Source organism: Hyaena hyaena, unplaced genomic scaffold, assembly GCF_003009895.1.
Source record: "Hyaena hyaena isolate Hyena2069 unplaced genomic scaffold, ASM300989v1 scaffold_38, whole genome shotgun sequence".
Classification (NCBI taxonomy): Eukaryota; Metazoa; Chordata; class Mammalia; order Carnivora; family Hyaenidae; genus Hyaena; species Hyaena hyaena.
Genome location: NW_024080670.1, coordinates 3,021,865 through 3,044,854, shown reverse-complemented (window position 1 = coordinate 3,044,854; position 22,990 = coordinate 3,021,865).

Below are 22,990 nucleotides of genomic sequence, written 5' to 3'. Positions count from 1 at the left end.
AGGGGAGGAAGATGGGAGAGTTAGGGTATTACTTGCGCGCTGGGTGCTGAGGGGAGTGAATACAGGAGACGGCCCTGACCCCACCCTTGGGAGCTCCCATGGGGGGAAGGGAGTCAGTGTGGGGCCCTCCTGGGCCTGAGTCAGCCTTTCTGGTTCAGCACACCCCCCCCCACATGCCGCCAGGCGGGCCAGGCGCCGCCCACCCTGCACACTCCCTTCTTCCTCCCCACCAAACCCCTCTCTGACTTGTCATTTGTCTGGTCCCCTCACGCATGGAAACACACCTTGTCCGGGAAGTCCCCTGCGAACCCGCTCCCCTGACCCGCCCCCGCCCCCAGCTCCCCGGGCCTCCCCACCAATGACACGTGTCCTAAAGGGTCTGAGTCCACGGTTTACCGACTGTCTTCTCCCCATCTGGACTGTGGGGCTGGGACTGCGGGGCCTCTCTGGGTCCTCTCGGCTGGGTCTACAGGGCACCCCCTCCCCCCGGCCAGGCACCGAAAATGGCTCAACATATGTTCGTTGCATGAATGAATGAACCATGATAATTGCTAAGGAGAGAAACGTGCAGATGGTCGGTTAGGAGGTTCTGTGAGCATGTGGTGTGTGTGTGCCCATGTGCACGTGCACCGAGGTGTGCTTATATGTGCACGCGTGTGGGTGTGGTGCGGCTGTGTGTACGCGTGAACGGCTGTGCGCGTGAGTGCACGCGTGTGCATCGCACATGCCAGGCTTGGATGTGCGTGTCATGCATGTGTGCGCGCCGTCCCAGGGTGCTGCCTAAGTGCGTGCTTTCTTACACGCCCGTGTATGCCTGCGTGTGTTTACCACGCGTGCACACGTGTGGGCTCGCCTGTGCCGATGGTGCACGCCGCTTCCTGCTCAGGGCTGGAGGAGTCCACACGTCTCTCTCACACTTGCTCTCTCTCCTGCCTTCCAGTTCTCGGTTTTCTGCATCCTCCGATCCCCGCCCCCACCTCTCCGGCCCCTACAGGGGCCCCCATGAAAGACTCTGACCCCAGCGAGGCCTCGGTTCTGACATTCCAGCCAGCCACACGCAGGGCCCAGGCATTTCCGGGAGCTTGAATCGGACTCAAGAGCACATCAAGCGTGCAGTCTTGGATGGATGCCTCTGCCTCGGTCTTCTCATCTGGAAAGTGGGCCCTGAGCTCACAGACATACCTCAAGGGTGTGGCCTGGCACAGGGCACCTGGTGAGTGTGCACCGGATGTCGCCCACCGTGGTGCCTCCAACGAGGCCAAAGCAGCATCCTGCCCAGGGCGGACGACCACAGACCCTCCCTCCAGGTCACGGGGCGGCCAGGAAACGCTGCAGTCCGTGGAGCCAGCGGCAGGAAGAGCAGTGTGTTCAGTCCAAGCGCTGATCCTGAGCCCCTTCTCTGGTGCACTGTGGTCAGGGCGTTCACTCTTCCTGTGTCGCTGTCCCTGACCTCTCCACGGCGGTCGCCTGTGGGGTATGCATTTGAAATCAGACCGAAACTCCTCTCCGCCTGCATGTACCTCCCTCCCTCCCTCTGCTCCATCCACAGTGGTGGTCTTTCAGCTCTTACACACCAGGCACATTCCTGCCTCAGGGCCTTTGCATTTGCCGTTCCCTGTCTGGTGTATTCTGTCCCTAGATCGTCTTAGGGCTGGTCTCTGCTCCTCCTTCAGCTCAGAGGCCCTCTCGTCAGAGAAGCCCTGGCTAACTATGCTCTCTCGTGAATTCCTGGGTGCCCTCACCGTCACAGCACCTAGCAATAGCTAAAAGTACCCTAACACTTTTGGTTACGGGGCTCTCTGTGTCTTTTTTTTTTTTTTTTAATGTTTTATTTATTTCTAGGAGAGAGAGAGAGAGAGACAGCGTGAGCAGGGGAGGGTCAGAGAGAGAGGGAGTCACAGACTGAAACAGGCTCCAGGCTCTGAGCTGGCAGTCAGCACAGAGCCTGACGTGGGGCTCGAACCCACAAACCGCGAGATCATGACCTAAGCGAAAGTCGGACGCTTAACCGACTAAGCCACCCAGGCACCCCAGGGCTCTCTGTGTCTTAATCAGCAGGTGGAAGATACTCAATAAAGATCTGGAGGAAGCCAGGGAGGAGAGGGACCATGGACATTGGCCTGGCTGCCTGGATTCCAATCCTCACAGTCTCGTTTATTTAGCACTTACTGTATGCAAGGGCCCCGCCCAGATTCTAGCTAGCTGGGTGACAAGGGGCAGGGGGCAGGGGCGGGTTTGCTCCATCTCTCAGACCCCCAGTTTCTCCATCTTTAGGATGAAAGGCAGCCCCAAGTTTCTGAGGGCTCCTTGTTTTCATTTTGATGGCTTGGTGTCTCAGGCTTCCGGCAACCTGGCAAATCGCAGAACCAGGGTATGTGGGACGCCTGAGGTCTGCAGCGCCCTGAGCCCGCCCTGCCACCCCCCGCCCAATGCAGGGACCACCCTCTCAGTCCCCATGCCGCCTCCTCTGAGATGCCCTCCTGGCTCTGGCTCCTTTTCTGGCGCTCGAGAGCTCTCATCACAGCATAGGTTGCTTGTTTACTTCTCTTTCTCGCATTAGGCTGGGACCGTGTATTTTCTCTCCGCGTCCTGGCGTAGCGGTGCACGTGGGGAACAAGGTCAAGGACAGGTCTTCCCACACTGTCACCCCTTTGCTCACCCCCGGGTGGGGGGAAGAAGCCACGCCCTCCCTGGTGTCTCCAGAAGCTCACCAAGAGCGTCACATGTCACCAACCCTTGCAGTGCTCTTCGCAGCTTCCACCTCTTGTTTGTCCAGAAGGCCCTACTCCTGAGTCCTGGCCTCCGGGCCTTTTTTGATAAGGCCGGGCCTGGCTTCTGTATTTCAGCAGGGAGGGTCCCTGGGGTGCCGCAGGGGGCGTGGCAATGGCAGAACACCGTGAGGGGAACCAGCGTCTTGTCCTCACGCCTCCCGTCCAGGCCCAGGACCCGGGGGAGAAAACAATCCACACCCGCAGAAACCCGACTGTGCTGCGGAGCTGGAAAAGCTGGTCTGGGAAGGAAGGGATGGGGGAGGGGCAGCTCTTCCATCAGCAGGTGGCCGGTGGCCGCCCCGGGCTGTCTCCTGGAGGTTCCTTCTCTGGGGGACCGCCTCCTGCCAGGGGCCACCTGAGCGACGACCAATGCGGGGTCTCGGTGCTCCTGGGAAAGGACAGACGGACGGGGAGAGGAGGGGCCGAGGGACCCAAAGGCGTAGGGCGCAAGGTTAAAGCCCAGGCGGGGCAGCACGAGGGGGCCAGGCGCGGGGGGAGGGGAGGTCCGGGCGGCAGAGGCGGGTGGGGGGGATCCGGGCGGGCAGCAACCAGGGGGAGCGGGGGCCTTGTGGCCGCGGGGCCTCGGCGGCGAGCCCAGCGACAGCCCGCGGCGGGGCCGCCGAGCACGCGCCCTGCCGCCGGGAGCGCGCCGCGTGAGCCGCCCGGGCGTGCCCGGCCCGCCGCACCCGCAGCAATTCCCGGGCTGTCTGTGCATGTCTTTTTCTTTCACTAGAGGTTGCTCACTTTCACTTCTTGGCTCCTTTCGGCGCCTCCGCCGGCGCCGGGAGCGCGCGCGCGCGTGTCCGCCCGCTCCCGCCGATCGCACGGGGCCCGCGGGGAACGGCGCGCCGCGCTCGGGTCCCAGGACCGCGGCCGCAGGCGCGACGCTGCCCAGCCACCCTGCGCCCTGCAGGAGCCCAGCTACGATCGGGCGCTCCGTGCCTGTAACTTTGCCCCGATGACACCCTCGCTTGCACCCGCTTGCACCCCCAGGCCGCGTGGCTCCGGAGGATGTGGGTCCTGGGGGGGGCGCAGACAGAACAGGCCCAGGAGCAGGCGTTCCCCCTCGGCCTCCGCCTACGTCTTTGTTTTTTGGGGGGCATTAAAAAAACCATCTCCTCTCACTCCCCAAGTAGGAAACCGAGGCTGGGATGCACGGAGCCTTGCCCCACTGAGCGGGGAGCCACGTGCTGTGGAGGCCCCAGGCTTTTGCTTGAGAAAGTAAGACGTGGCCGTGGCTGAGAAGGGTCTCTTCCGCTTTCCTTCTGGCCACAGCCCGCTGGTCTCCTTACGGGTCTTTCAGTGTGTCCTGTCCCTGGCTCCCACCTCAGGGCCTTGGCACAGGCTCTGCGATCCAGTGTCCCAGAGACCTCCCTTCCTCAATAAGTTAGTGACCTTGGGGAAACTACTCAACTTTTCTGAGCCTCCATTTCCTTGCCTGTAAAATGGGCTCACAATAGGCTATTTGAGGGTTCGCGGTAATGATCAGTGTAGCACATGGAATGGGGCACTTGGGTACGTGGGTGGATGATGGGCAGATGTGAGGATTGGGCACAAGCTTCCCTGCCTAGGCTCTCTCCCCTCACCCCTTCAAGGGGCCTTTTCAGTTTCACCTCTCTTGTCCCTGCCAAAGTCTCTTCAAGGCCTCATTGGCCAACCTGCACCCCAAACATTTCCCTGTCCCAGCCCCTGCTGTGAGGACCTGCAAGAGGCAATACAAAGGGGATCAGGTCGGGGCGCCTGGGGGGCTCAGTCAGTTCAGCGTCCGACTTCCGCTCAGGTCACGATCTCACGGTTCATAAGTTCGAGCCCCGCGTCGGGCTCTGTGCTGACAGCTCAGAGCCTGGAGCCTGCTTCAGATTCTGTATCTCCCTTTCTGTCTCTCTGACTCTCCTCTGCTCATGCTCTCTCCCTCTCTCTCTCTCTCAAAAATAAATAAACATTAAAAAAATTAAAGGAGGGGCGCCTGGGTGGCTTAGTCGGTTAAGTGTCCGACTTTCGCTCAGGTCATGATCTCGCGGTTTGTGGGTTCGAGCCCCGCATCAGGCTCTGTGCTGACTGCCAGCTCAGAGCCTGGAGCCTGTTTCAGAGTCTGTGACTCCCTCTCTCTCTGACCCTCCCCTGCTCACGCTGTCTCTCTCTCTCTCCTAAGAAATAAATAAAACACATAAAAAAAAAATTAAAGGAAAAAAAAAGAAAGAAAGAAAGGGGACTGGGTCTGGAGACGGGAGACCTGGGTTAAAATTCTAGCGAATGCTCCCTTGCTGTGCGATTGTGAACAAGTCCCTTGGCCTCCCTGTGCCTAAGCTTCTTTCTCTGGGAAGTAGAGGCTGAAGGCCGCCTGGGCTACCTCTCAGGGCCCTTGGAGAACAAAGCAGACTGTGGGTGAGATGTCATTCTGAGGAGTGAAAGCCTCAGATCACCACATGTTGCTGCTGTAGATTTATCCCCATCCTCAGAGCCTTGACTCGGGCTTGAGGAATCAACTTATCAACTGGATCCGGGGCGTCCCTGCCACCTCGCTAATAGGAGGTGGCTGGAAGGCCACTTCCAACCAACATGCGGCCGGATGGCTTCTGCCACTCATCGCTGGCCTCACTTCTCAGTTCTGACAATGGGGGTACTTGAGGCGCTGCGACGACCCCCCAAAGGGAGGATCTGGGGGAAAGAAACATCACGGTCTTCACCGATGAGTAAGGCCTTGGCTGTGGGCGGTTGTGTGTGACCCTTCTCAGCCCCCCCCACCTGGCCCCCACCTTTCCTCCACCCCACGTTCTCCCTCCTGAGCACCAGCCCCTGAGAGTCCCAACGTGGGGGCTCCAAAGAGGTGTCCTATGCACCACTGCCTCTGCCCCGGGTCCACTCTTTTATCACTAACACCATCGCCCACCCAGTTCTTCAAGCCACAAGCGCTTAGCCGACCTGTTTGCTCAAGGCGGAAATACTAACATTGATTTTGCTGCGTGCGGTTGTAAAAACCGCAGACAATACAAAGCATGTATAGCAGAGAATGAAATCTCGCTCACGATTTGGCCCCCAGAAATAGCTACTGGGCGCACCGAGTGACTTTCTGTAGCTGTTTGAACTCTCTTAGATACAACAGCTAGCAAATCCCGTCAAAATAGGAGTTATGGGCCCACGTGATAGAACAATGCTGAGGTGAGTGTGGGTTTCAGGCATGATTTGATCCAGAGGTTCACGGTGTTGAGGCTCCGGGTTGGCGTCTCTGCCGTTCTTTTCTCTTTGTGCTTCTCACGGTGTCGGCGGGGGTAGGGTAGCCACGACGGCTGGTGGGGTCCCAGATGTGAGCCTCATCCCGCACCATCAGAGGATGTGAGATCAGTGCGTTCTTGGGTTCCTGAGGGAGAGTGAGGAACACCGTTTCTCAGAGTTGGCCTGACCCAGCCTGGAGGGGGTCAGGGACCTCCGTCCTCCTGTGGGAGCCGGGGGCCTGAACTGATCTTAAAGAACCACAGAGAAGTTGAGAGAGCGGGGGTGCCTGGGTGGCTCAGTCGGTTGAGCGTCCGACTTCAGCTCAGGTCATGATCTCGTGGTTCGTGGGTTTGAGCCCCGCATCGGGTTCTGTGCTGACAGCTCAGAGCCTGGAGCCTGCTTCAGATTCTGTATCTCCCTCTCTCTGACCCTCCCCTGCTCATGCTGTTTCTCTCTCTCTCAGAAATATAAAACATTAAAAAAAGAAGAAGAAGAAGTTGAGAAAGCAAAGCGCCCTTTTACCTCTGCTGAATCTTGATGCTCAGAACAGTTAAGTCATGGGATTGAAGAGGCCGCGACAGACCCAGGGTGAACAGTCCGGTCCCACTTTGCGGGCCTGTCCGGGCCACATCCCTGGGCTCTGTGGCCTCAGGCCTCCTGGCCTCACTACCTGAGCCTCAGCGCACTCAGGGTAAGCTGAAGGCGGTAGGTAACCATCCTGTGGGGCAATTAAGAAGGCCAAGGTCCAGCCCTCATATACACTTAGTAAACGTGACTTCTGTTTGTCCTTGTGCTGTGGGTGACCTTGCTATTTATTGCTACTTTAGTTGACCCCCTAAGCACCGTGCCAGGCACCCAGCAGGTGCTCGGGAAATCAGAGCTGGGACCCTGATCAATCATCCCCAGCTCCCAGGGCCAGAGCCGGCGTACGGCTGGGTCCGCTTGAAGTCCACGTGCCCAAAGAAGTGACCCCTCCACTGTCAATGAGCAAAGGCATGCTGTCGGATAGGCCCTGCCCGGACCCAAGCTCAGGCAAAACAGTCCTCTCCAGCAAGTTCCTTTTTCCTGCATCTGCTCACAGCCCACCCGTCTGTCTGAAGGAGGGAGGTTTCCAGGCTGGGGTGAGTCCCCCCACCCACTCTGTCCGTCTGAACCTGGCTATGCGTCTGGCTAACTGGCCATCCTTCTTTCCCCCTGGCAGGCGAGCCATTAAGCACCAGGCCCGAAAGCAGCGGCCGGCCGCTTCAGCACTAAGTGCATTCACGGCCATTAGCAAGAGGCCCCAGCCTGGCTAGTCAGGGCTAATGCACAGCCCCCCCGCCCCCCATTCCCTGGGGGCTGCTTGTCAAAGCTCTGTCCTTGGGGGGAGAACAGAAGCTGAGAAGGAAACATGGGGCTTCTGGGCCCACATGGACATCTGTATAGGTTGTTCACTGTACAGTCGTGCTACTCAGGGGGCAAGTGGAGCTGTGGTGCAGCCAGCACCCCCGCCCCCCGCCCGCCCCCGGCTTATAAAACTGAGGGCTCGGGCACAGGCTGCATTCCACACAGGAGGTGGTGCCTCTTCTAACTCATTCAAAGGAACTAGAAAGGAGTTGTGGGTGACCTTGCTATTATTGCTGCTTTCGTTGACTCCTAAGCACCGTGCCAGGCACCCAGCAGGTGCTTGGGAAATCAGAGCTGGGACCCTGATCAATCATTCCCAACTCCCTGGGCCAGTGCCGGCGTACGGCTGGGTCCATCCTGTGGGTTGCTGGAAGAAGTTATCTGAGAACTTGAAGAACTCTGTAGTCTTTTTATCTTCTTTGTATTTTTATTGACTTCCTTTTGGGGCCCAGTTCTAGGGATTTTATCATGTGCGTTAATTTGTGTAAGTCCAACCACATACAGGACACAAAATAGTTCTGTCCCCCTCCCCCCAAAACTCCCCTGTGCTATGCTTTTATAATTGTGTCCCCCTCTAAACCCTTGGCAGTCACCGATCTGTTCTCCAACATTCTAGTTTTGTCTTTCAGAAAATCGAATTATGTAGTAGACACTCTTTTAAGTTTGGCCTTTTCTGCTCACCATAGTGGCCTTGAGATCCACTCAAGCTGTTGCTTGTATCGATAGTTTCTTCCTTTTATTGCTGAGCAATGGTCCAGGGTATGGATACACTAGATCATCCATTCAACCATCAAAGGACATTGGTGGTTTCCAGTTCGGGGGCTGTCACAAATAAAGCTGCCGTGAGCATTCACACCTCTGTGTCTGTGGACACACATGTCTCTTGCATGGACCTGAGTGTTTATTTCTCTGGGACACACGCCCAGGAGTAGAACAGCTGCATCATATGGCAAGGATATGATTAACTTCTTAAGAACCTGCCAAAGTCTTTTCCAGAGTGGCCGTACCATTCCGCGTTCTCATCTGCAGGGCTTCAGTCCCTCTGCATGCTCCTTGGCACTTGATACTGTCAGCAATTTTTATGTAGCAGTGCTAGTGAGTGTGGAGGGGTATCTCATTGAGGTTTTGACTTTCACGTCCCTGATGGCTAACGAAGTTGAATGTCTTTTCGTGGATTTATTTGTCATCTGAAGATCTTCTCTGATAAAGTGTCTGTTCAAGTCTTTTGCCCATTTCTAAGTTGGATTGCTCTTTAACCGTTGAGTTTCTGCCATTCTTTATGTATTCCAGGTACAATTCCTTTGTTTGATGTGTGATTTGCAAGTATTTTCTTGCAATCTACAGTTGGTCTTTCCATTCTTTTAACAGTGTCTTTTGCAGGGCAAAAGTTTTAAAATTTTTGATGAAGTAAATTTTTTTTCTTTTATGGATTACATTTTATTAGTCTTTTTAATAGACATTACTTAACCTTAATTTTTTTTATTTTAGAGAGAGTGCTGTATGTGAGTGGGGGAGAAGGGGAAAGAGAGAGAGAGAGAGAGAGAGAGAGAGAGAGAGAATCTTAAGCAGGCTCCACACTCAGCATGGAACCCACCGTGGGGCTCGATCCCACAATGCTGGGATCATGACCTGAGCCAAATCAAGAGTTGGATGGTCAACCGAATGAGCCATCCAGGAGCCCAGGATTGTGCTTTATTATTATGTCTAAGAACTCCTTGCCTAATCTCGAGTTCCAAAGATTTTCTCCTCTGTTCTCTAAAAGTTGTGGAGTTACAGATCTTACATTTAGAGCTCTGATCTACTGTGAGTTGATTTTTTGCAGATGGTACGTGGTAAGAGTCCATCTTCTTCTCCTCCTTCTCCATGGCCTCCTCTTCCGTCTCTTCCTTTTGCCTTCTCTTTCTTTTTCTTTCTTTTTTTTTAATATATATATTTTTTTATTTCTAGGAGAGAGAGAGTGAGCAGGGGAGGGTCAGAGAGAGAGGGAGACACAGACTCTGAAACAGGCTCCAGGCTCTGAGCTGGCAGTCAGCACAGAGCCCGACACGGGGCTCGAACCCACGAACCGCGAGATCATGACCCAAGCGAAAGTCAGACGCTTAACTGACTAAGCCACCCAGGCGCCCCTCTCTTTCTTTTTCTTATATGCGTCCCTCAATATGTATTTAATGAAGAAATGAAAGGCACAAAGGAGCAGGTAGTAAGGTTAGCAAAGTGAGGGAGGCCAAGAGTGTATACAATTCAACGGAGAAGGGATACCCTTGTCAACAAATGAAATTAGAACCATTGGACATTCATGTGATAAAAAATGAGCCTCAACCTCCACCTCCTATCTTATACAAAAATGAACTCACAGTGTATCATAAATCTAAATGTGCAGTGGAAAGGCCAGCAGCAACCACATCTATATGTCACATGATCCGGCTCCACTGTCGAATGACCCAGAAGCAGTGAGATAGGCAAGCACTCAAGGTGAGTCAAGTGAGAACCTTCTGTGGTCACACCTCACCTGTCCGGGGTTGGAGGATGGGAGCGAGGGAACCTGCACCCATCACATGTGAAACTCTACAAAGCGCATTCCACTAACTGCTTTCTTTGTATTGCCTCGTTTATTCCCAAAACCAATCAGCAAACTTTTAGAGGGGGCTGTTTTTGTGCCCGCCCAATTGGCAAGGAAATGGAACTCAGAGAGGTTAAGAAACTTGCCAAAGGTCACCCAGTAAATGCGGAAGCGAGTTTGGAACCCAGGGTGTGCACATCTCTGCTAGAGACAGGAAGGGGACAGCCGGGCCAACCTAATGGCTGTTGATTGTCACCTGCTTATGAGACTTCAGTTGAGGTGGGTGTGGGACGCGGGAGCTTTTCTCTCAGGATTCTGGAGAGATCAGGGGCCTCCATTCTCCCAAGAGCCTCAGCTCAGTTCCCCTCACGATGATGCCTCCTACTGGGTAGTTCTTCCTCTTGGGAACTCAGCAAACCTATCCCCCTAAATCGGGAGCCGTCCGGGCCTGATGATAATGGATGTCCCACTACTGTATCCTCCTGACAGCGCGCAAGCGTGAGGGTACCCGCCCGGCCTGGGACTGATACGTGCCCATCTTTAGCCCTACACTTGGGGTCCCTGCCCCTGTGACTGGTCATTCTAGCCTGCTGACCTCCTCCGTGTTTCTGGTGCATCCCCACCCCCACGCCTTTGCCCAGGCTGTGACTCCCTACCTAGGACGCCCCCTCCACTTCTTACGCATTCCAATGTGACTGCTGTTTCAGCATCCAGCTCAAGGCTTGCCTTCCCCCGGCAGCTCCTACGAGCTCTTCCTCTTCCTGCTGCTGATAAATACAGTCTAGTCCCATATGGTCTGAAAAGCTGGCGTTTGGCGACATAGCCTTCTAGAGATGCATGGACTTTCCGGAGCCTTCTTAGATGCACACAGGGATGCGTCTAGAGCAGCCTCGGCCCCAAATGGGGTTGTGAGCCCTCTGGGGGCAGGGGCTGAATTTAAATGCCCTCTCTGCTTGGCACGAGGAAGACTGGCTTGGAGCCCGGGGTTCAGGGTCCAGCGGACCCCCCTCTGCCACTTTTTCACCATGTGACTCAGTGTCTGGCGAGCCGCAAATGCTCGATCCGTGGGAAGCATTTGCTGCTGTTGTTTTCGTGGCTATTATTTTTGTTCCCAAGATGCTTTCCGGAGCAGCGTAACCAGGTAGGGAAGGGGAGCGGATTGCTGTTCTCTGGAGAGAAGCAAGGCCCCCTCACAGCAGTAAGCCTCCCCTCCTGCCTCACCCCCACACCTGAACCCCGACCTGGAACATGGCCACCATGCTGGGCTGGTGGCCTGCGGCTCTGTGCAGCTCACCCGAGCCCCCCCACAAGGCGGCAGGCTTAGGTGCGGGAGTTGGGGGAGATTTTAATTTTTCCCCCTCCTCACAACTTTGCCTTGACCCTCAGTGTGACACTGAAAGGCCCCAGAGAGGCTGGGGTCAGGCAGAGGGGAGCGGCCTCTCACCTAATGAAGTCTGTCCAGACCTTCTGTAGCCTGATTCGATTTTATGATCCCAAAGGAGCCACCCTGGATATCTGCCCACCTTGAAACCTCACGAGCCCCGGGCCCCCAATCTCAACCTCTGCTGGCAACCTGTCACTGTCCCCGCCCTGGCCCCAGCCTCTGCCCTCCCTCACCTGGATGGGGCACCCAGCGCCCCTTCCTGCTCCTCCCGCCTCGCCCCTCTTGCTCGACAGCTGGGGCTATCCATCCAGAACACAAATCTGATCGTGTTACCCGCCCCCTCTTAGAGACCTTCAACAGGAGCTTCTCCAGCATTTTAATGTTTATTTATTTTTGAGAGAGAGTGAGAGAGAGAGAGAGAGCTGGGAAGGGGCAGAGAGAGAGGCGGACACAGAATCTGAAATAGGCTCCAGGCTCCGAGCTGTCAGCACAGAGCCCGACGCGGGGCTCAGACCCACGAACCGTGAGATCATGACCTGAGCCGAAGTCGGATGCTCAACCGACTGAGCCCCCAGGAGCCCCTCTCTGGTGCTTTATACACAATTATCACCTGGGGAACCTATCTTTACGTCGCCATATTGGGACCCATCCCTTAAAGTGTGGTTCCCGGGTCTGGAGTGGGGCCTAGGAGCCTGCGTTTCCCAAGTCTCCCTTTTGGGGCCGGGGGTGGGGGAGGCCCCGGGGCCTGGCTCTCTGTTTGCGTTCTCACGTTATGGCTCAAAGCTCCCAGGACACAAGGACATGAGTGTGAGCCTTGCCTTCCAGAGCAGTGCAAAGGTATGTCGTCAAGGCAAGGGGTCTAGAGCAGGTGTCCAGCTAGTCATTTTCGAGGGGTCGCTAAACTGGCCAAATTCTAGGCGTTTGGTATGGGACCTCCATCTGTGCTCTTGCCCCGGGCCCCACAACTGCCAGGGTGGGCCTGCTTGGCCCTCTGCGCTTTATTTCCTCATCTGTAGGAGAGGCTCCGGGGGGCCCAGCTTGGCGAGCAAAGCCCTTCAGGTCCCCACTTCCTCTTGGGCCCCTTCCCACCCTCTTCTTTCTCCACATTACCCTCCGGAATCCAGCTTACAGTCTTTGAACATCCCATGCAGGTCCTCACCTCTGCGCCTTTGCACATGTGTCCTGTGCCTGGAATGTTCTTCTCCCACTTATCCCCTGGGGGCGTGGGGGAGGACTCCTACACATCCCTCAAAACCCTATTTGGATTCCATGATTCCCAAGAGCGCCTCTGTGCCCTTGCCCCTCCTCTGGGCACGTGTGCCCCGCTTTGTCATAATTATTTTGTCCCGATGCTTTCTTGGAGGCCGTTTATAAGCTTCCCTGTGATGATTTTTGAGTCCGAAACTGTGGCTTGGCCTCTGGCTCCCACGCTTACCAGGGGCCTGAACTGGGGTGTTGCCCACTCACCTCTCTGAGGACATTCCACCAGTGACAAGACGGGGGTTAAAATATTACCTCTGCGTCGGGTTGCCTTGACGTTTTAAAGAGATCGCATGCGTGAGGGTCTCAGCGCAGGGCCCGGCTCCGAGTTTGTGCTCCATTGTTTTGACATCTTTCTTTCTGGTGGCCGAGCTCTGCGAGACCAGAGACCTTTGGGGGTCCGGGCTGGAACTTCTCCTAGAGTGGACACCAAGAGGGCGGGTTTGTGAGTAGGTCAGGGCTCTGCAGCCCTGCCCTGTCCCTGCGAATGGTCCCCGCTCTGGGCACCGCTGTTTACCGTGCTTAGGGAAAGGGTGTCCGGTCCCACTGGGGGCCTCCAGTTGAAGTGAGAAAAGCCAGCAGGGCCCACACGGTGAGAGAAGCCGGAGGGAGGCAGTGCCACACACACACACACACACACACACACACACACACACACACCCCAGCTTAGGAGAACCGTCTGTGGCTCTGGCGTGTGTTTGGGGGTGCCTGCCCCCAGCCGGTCCCCGGGGGGCCCGCCCGGGGCGAGGGAAGGAGGGCAGGGTGCCCGGGGTGGGGGCAGGAGAGCTGGCCCCAGCTGCAGAGCTGGGCAAGCGACGATCTCTTGATCTCCCGGCTGCACCAAGAGGCGGAGGCAGCCGGGGCCCTGGAGACGGTCTCCATGACAACGCTGCCACTCACTCCCCATCTCGGATGTAAATTAGTTACAATTTTATTAGTGTGCAGAATTTCAAGAGGCCGGATCCTGCTTTGGAAGGGAAAGGGATGGGGGGTGGGGGGCGGGGGCGAGTTTCCAAATGCTTCCGAGTCCCGCAAGGACCCCCGGGCCCCACGGGAGATCTGCGCAGAGTGAATCCGGCCACAGGCCCTCGTTTGTCCGGCTGTTGGCTGGGCCCGGGCTGGGGAGCCAGCCTGCGTCGGGGTGGGGGGCCGCCAGCAGTGTGCCCAGTGCCTTGCCAGCCTTGTCTGGCCTCCTCCTCGGCTGACAGGGAGGCAGCTGAGGTCCCCAAGGGTCCTGGCCGTCTCGGGGCACCTGGCTTGCCCTCTCTGCTGGGTCAAAGGTCGCACTGAGACCCTGCGAGGATTTGGGGTGGGCAGGCGGGAGCACTTCCGGGAGCTTGGATGTCTGAGCAAACGTGGGGTCCCCGGTGTCGGAAGTCGGCCTGTGGCCCGAGGTGGTGCCCGAGTCACGGCCTTCCGGCATCGGACGCTGGGAATCAAGTGTGCGTGAGCACGCGCGTGGGCACACATACCTTTCTTTTCCCCAAGGAGGAAAAAGAACAGGTTTGTCTTCTCCTAAGGCTGTTGTTAAAATTAGCTGTGTCCCCCAAGGCGCATCCGACTGTGTGTGCCCCCAAGGTGGCACTGCTCCGTCGCTGCAGAGAGGGGGGCCCGATGGCATGGCGGCGGGCCAGCACCCTGGGCCTGGCTCGGCGGTGGGGGTGCCGGGCGGGTCAGGGAAAGCTTCCCAGCCAGTCTCCTGTCCCCACCTTTGTCCTGCCTGGTCTCTCCAACCACCTCCTGTCCTTCTCTGTCACCTTCTGTCAGCCTCACGTCCACGCTGCCTGGCCACGCTCCGTGGGGCATGGGAGGCTGTTTACACAGTGGTGGTCAAGCCCGTGTGCTCCGAGGAGAGACCCAGGGATTCTGATCCCAGCTTTTCCCCTGGACTGGAGGCTGGGTGGGGGATGGACGGAAGGAATGAATAAATAAAGCATTTTGGGTGGGACAGGGCCCGGCACACAGTCAGAGCACAATAAATGTTTACTCTATTATTTAATCCATGACCTGGTCTCAGCCTTGGGGATGTGGTAGCAAGTGAAATGCTGGACCCAGAGTGCACTGAGCAAGGTGATCAGTCTTGCCCCAGGGACCCTTGGGATGGACCTAGAGGGCTCCATGGGAGGTCAGGGTTGAGGGGAGAGGGGGAAACGGGGAGGGTGGTGAGTTGGGGGTGGGGCTTGGGTGTCACAGGGCCCTCCGGACAGGGTCAGGGCATTGGCAGGCATGAAAGCTTGCTCGGGTCCAGCCCAGAAGGGCGCCAGGGCTAGAAGGAAGGAGAAAGTCAGGGGCAGGGGTGAGGCGCACAGCTCAAGGGCAGGGGTGAGGGGCACAGCTGTGGTCCATGCCTGGGAGGGAGGCGCTGGACAAGGTGGCCATGCAAGGCATTTTTAAGGGGAGTTATCGCAACAGTTCTCCCTTGCGCGGTCAGTAACCAGGGCATGGCCCCGTCCCTCACTGGACCTCAGTTTCCCCAGGAGTACCATGAGCTGGAATATTCCTTTAAGGGTTTTTTGTTGTGGTGGTGGTGGGTTTCTGTTTTGTTTTGTTTTTGAGAGAGAGACAGAGACAGCGAACGGGGGAGGAGCATGGAAAGAGAGAGAGGGAGAGAGAATCGCAAGCAGGCTCCACTCTGTCAACGCAGAGCCCAACACAGGACTCAAACTCACGAACCCTGAGGCCATGACCTGAGCCAAAACCAAGAGCTGGATGCTTATCTGACAGCCCCCCAGGCTCCCCTTCTCTAGTTTAGTCTGGGGGGGGGGGCGGACCTAGAAGTGCTTCCAGATTTGGGATCCTGACCACCCAAACCTCATCCAAGTGGATGGGAGCATGGAGCTCTGGTTTCCTCACAGCGGGGGGCCCGCCATGGTGGCCGGCCTGTCCTGTCAAGGATGGAGAAGGCACCGGCCAGGCCACAGGTCTGTCCTCCCGAGGCCCAGCCCGCCTGTGTGCGAGGGACGAAGGTACCGGGTCTACAGGGGGGGAGGCCCCCTACGGGCCTTGACAGCCCCACCCCCACCCCGTCTATGTAACTGTCGATCTTTGACTCGATTGTGGCCAAGGAGCTGGGCAGACGCTGTGACAAAGGGGCCCTGGGTGACCGTGTCCCGGAAACGGGCTGTTACAGATAAACCGCCGATTCCCCAGCGAGGGCGCCTGATCCTGTCCGATTCCAAGGTCCCTGTGAAGGGGAGGCTCTCCCTGAGCTCCATCGAGCTCACTTTCTGGCACCAGGTAAGTAGAGGTTTCCCTGCAGGGTCACCTGCCCAGCCCCCCGCCCACTCCCCCTACGCCCACACCCCAGTCGTGGAGGCAGAAGGACCCACTCTCCCGCCGCCTCCAGCCCCCGTGTTACAAACCTGCCATATTTCGTGGCCCGAGGGCTGAGATTCTAGCCCGCAAGAGCGGGGATGGGACCGCCCACCCGGTACCCGTCGTGTGTCTTGCTAATTATGCCACACACCGGAAAACTTAATTAAATGGATGCTCGGTGTATAATTTTGACGGGAGTTTGGAAGTAGGGGGAAATCAAACAGCCACACGGCTCTGCCAGCCGACACCTTGGCGAAGCCCCCTGCCGGGCCCTGGGTGCTGGGGGGACAGGGGGGACGGCGGGGGGGGCGCTTGTCTGGCTCTGCTCAGCTGGGCTGAAAGCGCCTCCTTCCCTCGGGCCCCCAAAGGGAGCTCCGGGTGTCCTGGTCACACACAGGCACGCACGCACACGCACGCACACGCATGCACACAGCTGCAGGAAGCGAGGCGGCCAGAGGGGACAGGGAAGGTGGGAAAACCCTAAGAATCAGGGGTGAGCGAGACCATTCGATAAAAATGTAAGGAAAGGCCAGGTACATACAATGAAATATAACTGAAGTCCAACGCCCCACCGTCCTGGTAATTCGTTTTCGGGTCTCTCTCAGACCCTCTGTCTCTTCCTCCTTCTTTCGGTTCCTCTTCAAGTCACACCAGTGCTCTGTATTTTGGGGGGTCCCCTAGTTGCAGGGAGTCGCTGTCCCACTGGGCACCCCCATCCCGGACTCCAGGGGGCGGGTAGGGAGGCAGAGCACCGGCCAGCGGGCGGGGAGGGGACCTGGAAGGTACACACACGGACAAGGGGACAGGACAGCTCGGCCGGTGCCCCCCGGGGCGAGCAGGAGTGGGCGCGAAGGCTGGGCGTCCTTCTCTTTCATCCCCGTGTGGGACTGTGTGCTCCGGTCAGTGAAGCAAATCCGGAGAAAGCAGGAGAGGCATGTGAGGCTCGAGCCAGCATTTGCTCAACAAACAGGTGCAGGGGTGCCGGGGAGGCAGGCACCCCTGCAGGGGGCTCGGGCCCAGCGGGGGAGACTGGCAGGGAACGAGGTGCTGTGGGGAGTGGGGATGCCACGGGACCCAAGAGCGCGACCCTTGTGCCGGGCGTGGCGCCGATGGCTGGCAGCGTTACCTCCCGGTCCCCTCGCCATGGTCCCAGCAGGCAGTCACTGCCGTCCCGGTATGACCGGGGAAACTGAGGCCTAGACGGGTAAGTCACCTCCTGAGGCTCCCCGCTGGTCAACATGGCAGCCGGAGGCTTCGCTGAGGGACTGAACGAGGAAGCAGAGTGAGGGTGGTCAGGACGGGCATTTCTGGGGAGGGGGCACTTGAGCGCTGGCTGTGTTTGCTCGGGGCTGATGCCAGGCTTTATATGCAGGCATCTCATCGAGACCTCATGGTGTCCCATTTTTGAGATTAGAAGACTGAGGCGCAAAGAACTTAGGGGACAGGCCTGAGTTCCTGTGGCCAGGGAGAGTGGCTCGGGGCTCAGACTGCACCAGGGCAGTTCCCAGCACCTGTCACCCTGTCCCCACAGGGCCGCAGGACAGTTCCCAGCATGGCAGCGGTAACTCAGAATGAACCGAGATGAGTGAATTATGGAAAAGAGCCTTTGTCTAGAGGAGGGGTGAGTCTGGCGGAGGGGTGAGGTGGTTATCCCAGCGTCCCCCCACCCCTCAAGCCCTGGCGGTGTCAGTCCCAGTGAGGGCACACCTGCCCGCAGGGGTACCTCTGCAGAAGGCGGTGTGCCGGGACTGTGCTAGATGCTTCACGCACGGGGATGAGACCCCCAGGCTACTAAGGAATCAAGGAGACATAGGATTTACTTCTCACAACTCCCAGGCCCTGGGTCCCTTGGGATCCCTGCCCAAGTCGTCGCCCTATGTCCCCTGTCTCCCTCGCTTGCGTATTTACGGGGTCCAAGGACTTCTTCGTCCGTGTGCGGCAGGCACGTTTCTGTGTCGTTTGCTCCTGTTCCCCAGCATCCCACACAGGCCAGCCCACACAGAAGGTGCTCGACGGATGCTATCGAACGAATGAGGGAATCTGTCCAATGGGGACAAAATGGGGCCCTCCCTCTCTAGAATGTTCTGGAAACCAGATGTCAAGGCCTAGCTAGGGCGGGGCTCCAGGCTCTGCTTCTATCACTAGCAAGTCTTCTTCAAGGAGCCAGACCAGGCCCATTATTCCAGGGACCAAAGAGGGGGTGCTCCCAGGAGCCCCACCTGCTCAACCCAGATCCCCAGAGCCAAGCGTCCCAGTATCTGGCACAAAAGGTAGGGCAGAGGTCTGGCGCAGTGGGTCCCTTGGAGGTCTGTGCCCCAGAGCCCCAGGGACATTCCACTTCCTGGACTGGCCTCCTTCGTCTCTCCCTCCCTCCCTCAACCTCCCCCTCCACCCCTAACCCCTGCCCTTCAGAGCTCTGCTCTTCTAGGTTTCCCTCTTTCTCAGGCTTCTCTGCACTCCCTGCCTCCCCCCTGTTCTCTGCTTCCCACCTCACCCCGTCCCAGGAAGGGGCAGCTGGAGGGGGAGGGGGGTGATTTGTGGCTCCCAAAGAAGCCATCTCCCTGCGGCTGCGCATCTGGGTCATTAGGACATTCTAGAAAACTGGGGCTGCCTGAGCCCAGACCTGCAGCCCCACTCGCCTCCTTCCTCCCCGGCCTCTCCCTCCTCCCCCTCCTCCTCCCTCCCTCCTCCCCCCACCCCCTCCTCCCCCGTCACCCTCCTCCCCACACCAGCCAGTATTTTTAGCTCGCTGCTGTGCATTAGTGTGCAGGGGCCGCTCCTGGTGAAGCCTGGATGAGGTTTTATCTGTTGTGACAGCCCCAAGGGCAGCTGGTGGACTTTTTCCCTCTTAAGTTTGGAGCGCTCTCCCTCTCCCCGGGGTCAGAGCCGCAGCTGGATGAGGGGCAGGGTCTCGGCCCAGGGTTTGGAGCCCTCCTTCCCCCTGCCTACGCCTCCCCCCTCCTCTCCCCTCCTCGGCCTCAGGGCCTTTGTCTCCGGAAGCCAAGCTGGGCTTCGGGAGCCAGAACTGCCTCTACGCTTCTGCTCCCTCCTGTCTTCTCATTACTCCTTCCTTGGGCTGCTCCCCTCAAGGTTCCGGGCCCCTCTCCCTTGTTCCTCTCCTTCCCTGCCTCCCTTCCCGCTTTCTCTCCTCTCCCCTCACCCCTCCTCCTGGCCTTTAGCAAAAGGAAAAAAATCCGGGTGGAAGACCAGGACCCCAGCCTCCTCCCTGTCTCTGGGACAATGTGCGGGGGAGGGGGGATGGGGAAGGGGTGTTGGGGCTTAAGGGTTCCCAGAGTCCCTGTCTCTACGGGGAACCTTCAGTGGGGCCCACCTGGAAGCTCGTCAATTTCCAGGACTCCCTAGGGGCCACCCCTGCCCCAGCGGGACCCACTGTACCCAGCGGGGACCCCCCCAAGCCCTGCCCCTCCATGGGTGGTCCGGGGCCCTCAAGGCATTCTCACCTCGCGTCCCTTCCCCTTCAGTTTGGCGCAGACCTAAGCTGACCTTTGTGGGATGACCGTTTAAGCTAAGCAAACCATTCCTCAGCACTTGACAGTTTACTCATCTCTGTTCGTGGTCACTGCGGCTGCGGACGACAGACCCTATGCTTTTTTATATATGTATTTATTTTAAGAGAGAGAGAGAGAGCACTAGCAGGAGAGGGGTAGAGAGGGAGAGAATGAGAATCCCAAGCAGGCTCTGCACCCGGCACGAAGCTGGACCCGGGGCGCGATCCCACGAACCATGAGATCAGGACCTGAGCCCAAATCAAGAGTCAGACGCCCAACCAACCGAGCCACCCAGGCGCCCCCTCAGACGCTGTTCTGTCATCCCCCTCTGTGGGGGATGCGCACGGGCTCAGACAGGCCAGGCCCCCTGGCCATGGACATGGGCACCCTGCGAGCCCTGAGCACACATGTCCACACGAGCTTTGCACCTGTCCAGGGCCTCCAGGAGGCCCGAAGAGGCAAAGTCCCCACCCAAGTTCACACAGCCCAGGCTGGTGCAGGGAGAGGAGCGGTCTGGGGGCTCAACGGTGGGGAGCTGGAGGGCCTGAGAGACCTCACTGTGTCCCTCCTCGCTGGGGGTCCTAGAGCCAGCCCCCTCCCCAGGCCAGTTGGGGGTGGGGTAGTGAGGGAGCCACCTCTGGCCTCCTGCTTCCCCGCCCCCTTGGGGCTGATCGGGATGTTAGGTGGAGAAAGCACTGGCCAAGTCCACCCTGGGCCCCCTAGGGCCCCCCTACCCCAGCCTCAGCCCCCAGCCCCCCTTTCAGGGCCCTCGGCTGTACTCTGGGCACCTGCTCCTCCTCCCCTCCCCCTCCCCTTCTCTCCCTTCTCCTTTGCCTTTCCTCCCTCTTTTCTGCTCCTTGGGTTCTGCCTACAGGGTCCCCCTTCCCCAGCTGGCCCCTCCCTGGGGTCTCTCTTCCCTCTGTTGTCTCCCCCTCCCTCTGACGCCCTCTCCCCAGCGGCTCTGCTCTCGGTATTGGTATTTCGAGCTTTCTTATTCTTTCATGTCTCTCTTCTGTCTCTCTTTCCCATTCTCCCTCTCTCCCATCCTGCTGTTTTCAGCCCACCTTACACACACACACACACACACACACACACACACGCACAGGGGCATGCTCACTGCGGCAGAGATGGAGGTGAGGGGCGGCCCCACCAGGAGGACCCTCCCATACCCCTTCCCCGGGCCGCTGCCCCTGGAGGCACCTCTTGCTTCAGCCTAAGGCCAGGGTGGCACCGGGGCCCAGGCTGGGCAGTCTCCAGGGCCCGGCAGCTGCATTTTCTGAGGCTCTGGGCCAAGGGGCCACCCCGAGCAAGCCAAAACTTCCAGAAGGCAGGTGTCCCCAGAGTGCCCTCCCAGTGGCCCCCCAGCGCAGGGATCCTCAACTGAGGGCAGCGCTGAGGGCAGGGAGCTGGGTCTAGGCTGGCCATCGGGCCTGCGCAGGGGTCCACCGGGGATGTGCCTGGTCCTCCATGCCTTGTGGCCACCCAGGCACTCTGGGGGGATGGTGACGTGCCTGTGGTGAGGCCTGAAGCTCACCGGACTCCCCTGTTCTCTTAGGTTCACCCGCGAGCCTGGGCCCCGGAGTCCCACCGTCCTGGGTTCGAATCTCACCCCCTCACCCATTGAACAATGACGTTGGGGGTAACTGACTCCCTCCCCCAGGGCTCTCCCTTTCTTCACAGGGGGATAATGTGGCTGCCGGCCCTGAGGCCTGCTGTGGGGACCCAACGCCCCCCCCCCCGTGCAAGGCACCTGGGGGACCTGCTGACCGCCGCCGTCTGCCTGACGCCCCATTTCTCCACCATCGCACCGGCACCAGCTAGGTGTCGACGGCCCTGAGTTGGAGTCCTGGCTCTAACCATCTGAGCAATTCACCGGACCTCTGTGTCCACCTCTGTAAAAGGGGGCTGATGACCGTAACCCCTCGGGGACGGGCGGCTGCACTGAGACCATCTGGGAATAGTTAGCCCAGCCGAGGGGTGCAATGGGAGTGGCCAGTCCGCAGCTGTTTTATCTCCTGGGTGTGTATTTTTAAATACTCAGCCCTACCCTCTGCCCCACAAGAAGAGTTCTGCCTCCGGGGCCTGGAGCTCAGAGGCCCTGTCTCCCCAGCCCTTCGTGGGGGGTAACGGGGAGGGGGACGGGGCCTGCAGGAGTTCAGCCTGCCCCCCACGATGGCTTGGGGCAGGTGCCTTAAACCTCTCCTTAGCTCACACATAGGCCTCTGGGCATAGTGGGTCTCGCTTGGCCCCCAGAGGAGAGGGGGGTGGCATGGGCTGGGAGGAGGGGCAGAGTGTGGGCAGGAGAGGGTAGGGGAGACAAAGGTTCTGGAAACCCTCTTCACTAGGAGCCCGCCCGTGGCTGTGGGAGCCAGGAGAACCCCACGACTAAAGGAGCCCTGGACAGGGCTCCAAATCTGGGAGTTACTTGTTCCAGCTCCGACAGGGAAGCCCATCTCCCTCTGGCTGGCAGGGACCTGGGTCTTTCCTCCTTGATGGCAGGGACCTACGTCTTATTCCCTGCCGCGTCCCAGCATGGGTAGGGCACATGGAGGTATTACTTGTTGTGAGAGAGCACGTGCACGACTTAGGAGGGGCTCAGCCTGGCTTTTCCAAGAAGATGGGACTCGGTGGTGCTCTGCCCTGGCTCTCCCTGAAGGCCGTAGGTAGCCCAGCCTGGCCATGGAATAGTCTGGAGCTTTCTGGAATGTTGGAGCCAGCCCTGGGTTCAAGGACTGGGGGCGTGCTAGGGAGTGTTCTCGCCCCTTTCCGGGGTGTGGGCCATCCCTCTCCCGGTTTCCGCTGGGCCCATGGCCTGCACACACACACACGATTCACCTTTAGCAGTCATTGCTTCCTCGATGTCCTGCTTGGAGTCCCAGGGCTGCTTTGCCTTGTGAGGCCAGCGCCCGTCACCTCTTGCTTTGGTTTACTTCCCCGGTACCCCTTACCTCTGGACCAGCTGGCTGCCTCCTGGTGGCTGGTTTCTCAACCACCCCCCCCACCCCACCCCCCCGCGACTCCCTGGCCCTCTCCCCTCCTGTCTGTCCCACCAGGAGATCCTTTACCCTGTGCTGGGAATGCCATTCTTCTTGCTCTTGGGTTGCCCAAGGCCTCCCCAATCATTCGGAGGCAGCCGGTGCTCCCCCTGCCTAGAATCCGCACTTAGAATCTGTGAGCATCGTGTCCCCTCTCTGCTCATCGCCTGCATATCTTCTGCTTAGACAGGCAGCTCCGTGCACGTTGGGCCCGCATCTGGCTCGTGCGGCTTGCCATCGCCTCCCCAGGGCACCCACGGCACGTGGCACGAAAGAATCCTTGCTTTGCAGGAGCTTCGAGCCAGGCGTGGCATCCAGCACGCACAAACGAGTGAATGAATGAATGAGAAAATGAGCTTTGGGGTTTTACTACCTGGGTTGTAGCCTTACCAGCTCCCACACTTGGGAGAATTGCTTCACCTCTCCGGGCCTCAGTTTCCTTGTCTGAAAAATGGGGATACTAGTAGAGTGTGCCTCTTGGGGGCTTATGTGGATGGAGCCGGGAGCGTGAGAGCTCTAAGTGCAGGCGACACTGGGAGGAGCAGACAATGGGCTTT